Here is a 10,736-nt window from a genome sequence, read left to right on the forward strand (position 1 = left end):
TGTTCAATATTTTTCTATCTATGGCCCTAAAGCACACATGGCATTTTGATGGTCTTGCAGAAGTCCAACCAGAACAGGAGGTCCACAGCACTTCTTGGACTCCCATTCATCTTGAAGGAGGATCCCTCAAACGTCATCAAGTTCTCTGAGGTATGTTAAAAACTCAGCCAGTATTGATGTAGTGCGTGACAAACCTGATAACTTAAATTTATAGGATTAACCTTTAAAGGCCCCCACTAGAATGCACTGAGATCTGCAAAATTCCCTCACTGTGACTGTGTATTGGTTATTAGTCGAGGATTATTCTCAACCCGCCCCTGCAGCCCAAAAACTGCAGCAAAACACATTGGCCCTCATTTATCAAACGGTGGTACGGCGGTATATGGGTGTACGCCCGTCGTACGTCCATATGAAAGACGGGTTGGTTATTTATCAATTTGGTCGTGATCATTCGGAAAGATGAAATGTCACGACAGGTCTGACATCGTGTACGCAAGTTTCTGTCAGTGCGGACTTTCGGTGCAGTGAAGAAAAACCTGGTGGAGCGTGAAAATAATTATAAGCACATCTCAAACACGCCATAAAGCACAAGCAGCACACATTCAGGACAGATTAAAAATAAAAAATAAAATTTTGCCCTTACGGAATATCTAATAAAATTCTTCCTTGTGGGATTAATAAAGGATTTTTAACTTTCAATAACTCCGCTGGTCCATCCTGCCACGGAGAGGAGCGCAGTTTTAACAGTGCGCAAAGACGCACACGCTGCTGTGGAGCAGCTTCAGACGCTCAGATCCAGCAGGGGAAACGTATGGAATGAAATCTCTATCAAAATTCAAGAGCATTTTAAATTGATTTGAGAGCAGCATTTATCGCTTTCATTCTCGGATTTCGCGATATTGTCTCTCAGAACTCTGCTCTCGCACTCAAATTTGCTCTGCGTGCTCAAACTGTGTCCTCGCGCTCGGTTATGATGCTGCTCAAGCAGATTTTCTGCGCTCAAACTCAAACTCCTCTTGCTCTCACGAAACTTGTGCTCACGGATCTCTGCTCTGCTCTCAGATTTTTCTTGTATCAACGCTGTCAGCCAATAGGAAGCCGGCTCGCTCTGACCAATGAGATTATCCCTGTTTGTATACGGGTGCGTTCGCTGTTTTCTGAGCAGCGGCGCATACGGGCGGACACTCTTTCAACAGATTTTATTCACTTTCTCCCTCCGGGGCTGTAATAAATGTGATTTCTTTTATTTCTTTACCACTGTTGGAGTAAAATATCATGCAATACATACTACAGCGGCCAAGCTTCTCATTACAATGGCTATATTGTATAATAATAGCCGCATCGAACACTGCTCTTTGAGGTGTGCTGGTGGAGAAAACAATGTCACCATCCTGAAGGGACGAGGTACCTTTTCAGTTTGAATTTCTGGTAAATTGACATCATCAGATTCCAATAAACGGGCCATTTTCTCGCTTTTTCGTTTTGGGGCAAAAACGGAAAAAGAGAATTCAACTCGTTTTCCCATCCTGACTGACAAAACGGATTTTCCACTCATTATTTCCTGTTTGACAGGGGGGTGGGGCTCTTAACACAGCGGCAAATGTCTGACTGCTGCTCCAGCCTCCTGTCAGGACTGTAAATAACTCATAAAAGTTGTATTAGTGTTACACGAAGAAGCTCACTCTGTGCTTTGCTGCTCTTTGGTTCTCATTGTTAGATGCCAAACTGCATTTTTTTCGACTCCCAACTAAATGAAAGTAGTTAAAAAAAAAAAAAAATGACCAGCAGGGGTCGCCCTGTATTGCTCTCCTCACATCATGGTGAAATTAACGGATCTATAATCTGTTCAGACCTCAGCTGGTGTCCGTTTGTCCAGGTGACGCTGCTCACCGCAGCGTCCTCCAGACAACATTTTTCTATTCTCCTTTAATTTCAGTTTTTATTCTTCCAAAGAGCTCCTCCTGATTTACGTCCACCTCAGACCTGAGAGGATCCATTTCCAGCTCCCAAAACTTTTTTTTCGCCAAAATTGCTCCTTTTCCGTGTTTGACCTCAGTGGGCGCGGCTTTGGAACCATGAATATTTCAGGGCGTAACATTGTTAATGACGATCAGATTCAGCCGCCGCAGTTATCAACACCCGAGCACTCAAACGCTGAGATCGGCGAGGTCCGGACGTTTCTGTAATGCCACGCGCCCTGTCGTACGATGAGCTCACCGCTCAGATATACACCCGTTTGAAAGATGGATTGATAAATGAGAGCCATTGAGAGGGAGGAGCTCTGCAGAATGACACCATCAGCAAATGCAGAATGAATGCTGGTATGCACATTGTATGTTCTTCTATATTTCAGACCACTGACGCTGTGGAGGTACCAGCAGTGATAAAAGGAGTGAATGTTGGCCTACTGATCATCACGGAGCAAAATGTGGAGATGAGAGCCCAATTAAAGAACATTGTGGATGTTGCCATAATCCTGGAGGAGCACATCGTTTTGCGTGAGTTGCGAGACGTACCGAACGGCTTTGCTGTGCTGATGGGACTACTCTACTGCCTCAACATTGATTATCCAAAGGACCTGAAGTATACCTTCGAGGTCATTCAGAAGGTCATCATGGACATTGGGGGAAGCACCTGCTCTGCTCGGGTTCACGGACTGCGCAACAAACTGCTTCAGCGCACAGTGTAGACATATTCTTCGCAGCAAAGCAGCCGTCATGTCATTTCTGTTCAGCAGTAGTTCATACAGTACCTACCTGTTTCTGGTATTTTTTCAAGGATGTCACATTTGTGAAGTGTTTTAGCTATCCTGTTTACACAAAGAAAGAGAATGTTCTGCAAAAAAAAATAGTAATGCTATATCTATTCCTGCATAATGTTGGCCAACTGATCATCACAGAGCAAAATGTGGAGATGAGAGCCCAATTAAAGAACATTGTGGATGTTGCCATAATCCTGGAGGAGAACATTGTTTTGCGTGAGTTGCAATATGTACCAAACGGCTTTGCTGTACTGATGGGACTACTCTACTACCTCAACATTGATTTTCCAAAGGACCTGAAGTATACCTTCGAGGTCATTCAGAAGGTCATCATGGACATTGGGGGAAGCACCTGCTCTGCTCGGGTTTACGGACTGCGCAACAAATTGTTTCAGCACAGAGTTCTTCGCAGCAAGGCAGCTGTCATGCCATTTCTTTTCAGCAGTTGTTCAGTACCTGTTCCTGGTATATTTTCAAGGATTTCATATTTGTGAACTGTTTTAACTATCCTGTTTACACATGAAAAGACACAGACACATAGAAATACTGTAATGTCATCTATTCCTGCATTCGTTAAGCCAGACCTGTTTCGGCACATTTGCAAGGAGTTACAAGGAATATAAAGATCATCGCTTTTTTTTTATTCATGTGTTTGAAATGGCAGCCAATTGTTCTTGCTGCTTATGGTGCCAGTTTGCAAATATGTATACATATAAACGCACACACAAAGATCCATCACAAATATCACAACACTCTGACACAGTGAGAAACACACAGACTGTTGTATTGTTTTCAAAAGATGTTTTGAAAGAACTGTTATAGTTAATATTTTTGAAATAAAATGTTTCAGAAATGAATAGGTTTGACTTTAATTTAAATGTCTGTTTGGTAGCTTCTTGTTTTCAAAAAAATAGTTTAAGATGGCATTCCACATTGTCTTGATTTGTGTCAGATTCATATCCTGGGTATTGTTTAAGTAGCTGATATATGCTTTAGAAAAAGTGAACCCAACTTAAAAAAATTTGTAACCTCGCTGCCTTAAAATATTGATTAATATCAGCAAATTATTTCATGTAGTTTCAACTCACAACTTAGTTTCTCCAACTTAAAAGTCTAGGTTCTCATGACTTACTGCTTTGTTTTGGGAACTTCATTTTTTTGATCAAATAACCTAATATTTTTGTTGTTTCAACAATAAAAGTCAAGTAACATCAACTCATTTCTAAATCGGTTTAACACATTGTTTTAAGTAATTTCAACACCCTGAACGCACCACGGGCACCGCTCTGACTCCTGGTTGGCCAGTTTGAGCCTGCAGCAGACATCGCTGTTGGAGGAAGTACCGGGAGCCGCCTGCATCGCTGCCTGGATGTTGTTGAGAATGTCTGACCCTGGACAGACAGGAATTTGAAGATTTTTACAGGTAATACTGTTCTTTTATTTTATTATATTTCACCCTGTCTGAACGAGTTTACAGCACGTGCTGTAAGGCTAGAACTTGCTAATTAAGGGTCTAAACACTCCTTATCACACTTTCAGGGTTCAGAGTTAATCTCAAAACGCTTTCTTGACTTTAGTAAGTTGACTGTGAGAACGTATTTCGTTTTCTTGTCATTATCTTAATAACTGAGCAGCTAACACGTTAGCTGGGTAGCTAACATCTACCGGAGTTCACGCTATCAGCCACGCTGCTCTGTGCTCAGTGGTTAAAAATGTAGGTTACTACCACCAGAAAGTTCAGTCGGCTGGCAATTGTGTTAACAGACACGAATCATGTTGGAATGTGAACTGTGTGTGTTTTTTTTTTCAGTGCAGTGAAAATACAGTCCTTGAGGCACTACAGACTCTTTCTGGCCAGTATTCCAGTGTAACGATGACGCTTCCAAATGGACCAAGTGCGTTCAGCTCCTCCTGTTGGTGAACTCAAAGGCCAGCGGCCTGCTCTGCTTTGTGAAGCCCAGGTGAGGAACAGTTTGGAGAGGCCATGTTCAAATGTGAACTCACTTGCTGCCAAATTTATTGAGATCATGCTTGAACAGAACCTTAATGGTGTTAAATATCTATTTGTCTGAATAAAGTCTTGTGCTGTGCTTTTGTTTTCCCTGCAGCTCTGCAGTGAATCCACAGGATCACCAACCGAAATTTACCTTCTTCCCTCTTTGCTGAACTTGATAAATGTACACATCATCTACTGAAGCTCTACAAAAAGAAGACTGGACATTTCTTTGAGAAGATGGAAGAACTCCTGAGGGCATATGAAGGACGGGTACAGATATTTTATTGGATGCTATTGGTGTTCATTTGAACAGTGGACCTGAACAGCCTTCATGCGTCCTGACAGGACCAGGACAACGTCTCTGCAGCAAGAATGGCAGTCCTGGCTGGCCTTCCACTGTAGTTGGAGCAGGATTCTTCAGACATCTTCAAGACTTGCAAGGTATTTTTGGTTCTCCAGTTCCCGTACCCACAGGACAAACCCCCTAAGGCAGAGGTCTCACTCAGATCCTAGAGGACCGCTTTGTCTCCCTGCTTCAGCACACCTGTATTAAAAAATGTGTTTTATTTGTGGAGAGGAAAAAAAGTTTACAAGTATACGACTCCGAGTATGTTCCTCTGTTGCACACACTCAGATCAGTTTGACCAGTAATGCCTTCATAGTTCTGTGAGATACAATTGCTGTTTTTAGCCGTTTGCTGTAATTTGAGGCTGGTCCATGCTTCACGTGTACGCGTTTCTGCCTCTGCGCTCCACCGATGCGGACGCCTTTTCTCCCAGACTACATTCTGGGCTCAGCTGTGCGCATTCCATGCAGGTGCACTGATCCACGCAGCCTCGAGAAGCTTTTCCGCCTCTACAGACTGTTTATCTGCTCCTTTATTACGGATTATTTAGAGTAAATGAAGCACATACACTGTCAGTACATTATCATTAAGTATTAAAGTTTATTTAGCCTTTGTTTCTGTTTCTGAATCGCGGGGCGGCGCCGGAGCGATGAGTTACTTTCACTTCTGTCTGCAGACCTCCTCCTCCTCCAGACAGAGTCTCTCTCTCTTTCCACCAGTCTTTCACTCTCTGGGTGTCTTTAAGTGGAGCCATCAGGCTGCAGCTCCGTCTACTTTCACTTTTGCCGTCATGTTTGGTTTGCTGTGCTGCTCTGGCGCAGGCGCACACCGCCACGACCTGCGCGCAACGCCGTCTCAAAATCTGGCTGCTGCGCGGACGTCCGCGGATCGGTTCGACTGAAATTCATGACAATTTTTACGTCACGCGGACCAACCCGCAATGCACACCCATGTGGACGTGAAGCATTCAGTAGTGATGTTCTGTTCTGAGGCCCGAGGTAAAGCAGTGACAGTACTGTAGTTTTAGTGCACTTTGAACTGATTGTGTTTTTTCTAAAATGTGATTTGCTGCTGAACCAGTCCAGAGTGCTTCACATTTTTGATGTTTTCATTGTCATGTAAAAGAATACAATGACTTAACAGTTATGTATACTAATTAAACCTAAGTGGCCTTACAGTTTGAACACTTGCTTCAAACACTGTCACTTCTCTTTTCAGGATGAGTTGGGGGCCTTTCAGGAGGAAGCAGTGGCGTTGGCAGCAATAGAGGACGGAGATGAGGTGCCTGCAGGTGCTCCTTTCGAAACATGCTGCATATCCGTCATCCTTGAGGATCAGGTTGTGATATCTCAGAGATTTTGGCCAGATTCTGTGTTGGTTTTATTTGGATTGATCTATGCTCTACATCTGAGCTGTTCTGCGAAACCAAGTGCCTTCTTTGAGTTTATTGTAAGCCCTCCTTCACTCGGCGAGGTCACAGGAATGGGAGTATTCAACTCAGGAATGGGCCAAGGATCAGAATTCCAGGTAACCGCTCATGGAGCCCAGGGTGACACTTCAACATTGATCACGCACACAACAAAATTGATTATAAAAATATATTGTCAAACATCAAGAACAACAACTCAGTAACAATATATGAAAAACAATAAACTGCGCGCAAAAAAAAAAAAAATGAAATGGATCCTTTGAATGTGTTTTATCTCTATTGTCTCTTCTTTTTTTTCTCTCTGTGAGCTCAAGTTCTTTGAACTTCGTTGGGGCCCTTTAATGTTTGTGTAATTCAATGTCCTACCACACCGCAGATTTGAGGTATGGTTCCTTGAATCCTTCTTCTTCTTTCTGGCTCGCCTTTAATCTCCTGGATTCCAGCCGCCAGCGTCGTCGGAAGAAGCCGTTTGGTTGGCTTTCAACGCGCTGGAATCCTCACGTTCGTCCAGTATCACTGATGCCCTCTGTCTCGTGGCATCGAATCAAAATCTTCTGAATCATCCAAAAACAACAAAAACCCTGACCTGCAGGACAGGCCGCCATCATGTATTTTAGTCAAATAAAGTCATTGCAGGCCATAAATCCTCTTGTTAAAATCAATAAAACAGATATGACCTGTACAGAAATATAAATAGGGTACAAAAAGTACTTCCCAGTATAAATCAAATAAAAAGATAATAATGAACTTAAATTTAGCCTCTAAATATCAGTTTCCCTGTATGAAATGAAGAATAAAATGAGCTTTTTTTTTTCCTTCTCCTCCACCCACAATACATACACATACAGCACAGCTTTTAATCAAGATTAAACCCCATCACACGAACAGTTTTACTCATTGTCCGGCCCTCTGTGGAAAATCAACACTTTGGCTTCTGCTCTCGTGGCTAGCACGCATGGCGTTCTGTTAGCATTATGGTGCGTTCACACCGGACGCGTTGCAAGCGTCACGGGCGTCGCTTTTACATTCAAAGTCTATGGTGGACGAGCTTCAACGGACCTGACGCGCATGCAGGCGCTTTTCGAGCGTTGGCGAAGCGCGTCATGCGCGTCACGCGTTGCGGGCGTCAACGCCTGAAGTTGGGAAAATTGAACTTTCGAAGCGTCAACGCGCACGTCATCCAATCACAGACGAGCACTCTGAGCGCTGATGCGGGCCAGAAGCTCGTCAAACTGGGCCCGGGAAAGGCGGAAGTACCGCTGAAAGTGAACCTCATCCTCACCCTGGCCCCGCGATCTGGGTCCGGCCCCGGAGGGTGTGAGAAACTCTGCACTCGCCAGCAGACACACACGAACACTGGACCTGCCACGGGGGCCCACCGCCACGGCGCCGTGGCGGGCTGTTCCCTCGACCCAGCGGCCCAGCCTCCGACCGGCTTTGGCGGCGGGCGACGCGGATCACACCGTCGGCCGCCCCCGCCTCTCTGACCGGCTTCCCGGCGACCCACAGCAGGACCGAGACGCGCGGTCTCACCCAGCGGCGGGCCCGCTCTGTAGGACCGCTGGGTGAGACCGCGCGTCTCGGTCCTGCTGCAGGTCGCCGGGAAGCCGGTCGGAGAGGCGGGGGCGGCCGAAGGTGTGATCCACGTCGCCCGCCGCCAAAGCCCGACCGAGCCTGGAGGCTGGGCTGCTGGGTCGGGGGAACAGCGCTGCGCGCCGTGCCGGGCGGGGGGCCCCGTGGCGGGTCCAGGGTTCCTGTGTGCTCTGCTTCTCTCCTGCTTCTCTGCTTCTCTGACTCCTCCTGCTGGAGCCGCTCACCCTGGCTGGCTCACATTTCGCCGAATTCGTCCGAACAAAATCATAAACAGTTGGTATTCGGACAAACAAACGACACAATCGGGCTCTAAACGACCACTTTGTTGGCTAATTAAAAAAAAAAAACGACAAAGTTATACATTTGAAGAGTTTAGAGCTAAAGTGATTTAAGCACCGATCCCACCATCGTCAACATGAAGACAGGACAAAAGCTCCTCCCACTCCCGCCACTGAGCTGCCGCGCGTCGCGAGCGTTGCAAGCTTCGTGTGTAATTTGAACATGCGTCGAATTCCACACTTTACTCGCTTCAGCTTTGAGGCGTCAGTGACGCCTGTGACGCCTGCAACGCGTCCGGTGTGAACGTAGCATTAAGCAGCCAGCGACCACACACACACACACAGCATAATGTTAGCCGTTAGCGGCTAATTCAGCTCGGCGGCTAACACGTTCACTCGACGTTTGGCAGCCCAAACCGCACAGCTCCTCGCCGCCGAGCGGGTCGCCTCTCCCCGCGGCTTCGGGGAACCAGCCAACAGAGGTTTCTGAGCTCTTCACCCTGTTTCATGTGCTTTTATGGACGAATTCCACACGACGCCGGCATGGTCACCTCTCCAAACCCTCCTGCCAGTGCTGCGTGCAGCTGCAGCGCCCCCCATGACGTCACCGTCCCGCACTGTCCGTGGTGCGGTTTAACCCCATGACTGCCAGCTCGTTTTGATACGTTGATGTGTACACCAGTGGCGGACCGTGCATTTCACACTAAGGCCTTCAGAACAGATCCGCCTGAACCAATCCACCTCTCAATAACTATTTTGTCTACAAAAAAAAATCTTATTATGCAGATATGCACATAAAGAGTTGCTGCACAGCAGATAGATACTTGTGCAGCCAGAATAAAAGCCTTTGCTGAAGAGCACAAGTCTCCTACTACATCTGTGCACATACAATGAGCATCAACAACTTAATAAAACAGCAATATTATTCAGGAAAAGAGGAACATTTTACTCACCAAAATCCCCATTATTTGTAAACAAAATCCATCCTCCTTTCCTTCCTCAAAAAGAGTTCAACTGCTCTGTCATATAGATTATCCGTGAGTTTCAGTTCCATAAAGCCAGGGCTGAAAGTCCAGCTGCCCTGTGGGATTTCTGGCCTAAGTTTTATTTCTCTTCAGGTCTTCTTCTTCTTCTTTGGAATAATTGAGGTAGGCGACCAACAACTTAGGTGCATAGCGCCCCCTACTGTATCTCTTGGTGAATGTAAATCAGAGGGCCTGGATCTGCTGTTGTTAGAAGCTAGAAGGCGCCGAGTCGCCAACTCGAAATCTGATTGGCTGAAGCAACTGTCTGATTGGTTGAAGCAGCTGTCTGTTTGACGCTTCACTTTACTTCACTGCGCCATCAGGAACGGATAGCGAAGGCCTCGGGCAGATTTCTTTGACCCTAGCAACAGATGATGCCTGAAATCTGATTGGTTAAAAGATTTAATATGAAAAAAACATGTCTGGAAGCAGCGCGACCACGGGAAAACTATGAAAGGAACTGGAACATACCGTTTGGAATCATTTATTAATTATTTATGGACAAAATATAATTTACATCAGTCTGTAATTCAGATATGTTTTAGGCCAGCAGAGAAGGCTTTGCAGGCCCTGACGGCCCACCTCTGCTCTATACACAGGGCAAAGAAGCCCAGAGGAAAATGTTACTGCTCAAAGCTTGCTCTTAAACAGCTCAGGAGGCAAATTTGAGATTCTCATCTCAACCTCATTTTAGTTTCTGCTTTGTCTAAAATGTTTCTCATATGTTTCTCCTAAAATTCACTAGGAGAAATAGGTGAGACAGAATAATTAGAGGGAGTCTTATCTGAAGGGAGACTTATGGGAGAAACCCTGCTAATCTCAATTCTGTGTTTTCAATGGCTCCTTTATTTCTCCTCTGGAAAAGAAAAAGAGCAATACTGGAGCTACTAAGGAGCAATATGAGACACACACACACACACACGCGCGCACACACACACACACACACACACACACACGCCAGGATACAGTAAAATACTATATGGTGACTTCAGTTATGACCTTCTCCTCCCACCTGACTGGATTTATCCTTCTAAACACAGATCATCCACTCAGTACGGTGATGCTCTCTCTCTCTCTCTCTCTCTCTCTCTCTCTCTCTCTCTCTCTCTCTCGGCTGCAGGACGGAGAGAAATACATGATCTCTGTACCCAACACCATCAGGCTTTACAATTCTATAGCCAATAACAGATGAGCTGACAGACAAATGAATTTCCCTTTTGGGATGAACAAAGTCATCTAGATCTTTATTAAAATTCAAAAAGCAGTACTCAACAGTTAATTGCAGTGACTATGAGTATTTTCAGTATC

General features: G+C 45.4%; 1 long non-coding RNA gene across 1 annotated transcript; it reads left to right on the forward strand.

Moving 5' to 3' along the window:
* Positions 1 to 4,063: 4,063 nt before the first annotated feature.
* Positions 4,064 to 6,670, forward strand: LOC115391883 (uncharacterized). The gene is made up of 5 exons (XR_003931791.1): positions 4,064 to 4,184; positions 4,572 to 4,722; positions 4,870 to 5,027; positions 5,103 to 5,198; positions 6,322 to 6,670. It is a non-coding gene; the product is annotated as an uncharacterized LOC115391883 (long non-coding RNA).
* The last annotated feature ends 4,066 nt before the right edge of the window (positions 6,671 to 10,736 follow it).

Source organism: Salarias fasciatus, chromosome 7 (assembly GCF_902148845.1).
Source record: "Salarias fasciatus chromosome 7, fSalaFa1.1, whole genome shotgun sequence".
Classification (NCBI taxonomy): domain Eukaryota; kingdom Metazoa; phylum Chordata; class Actinopteri; order Blenniiformes; family Blenniidae; genus Salarias; species Salarias fasciatus.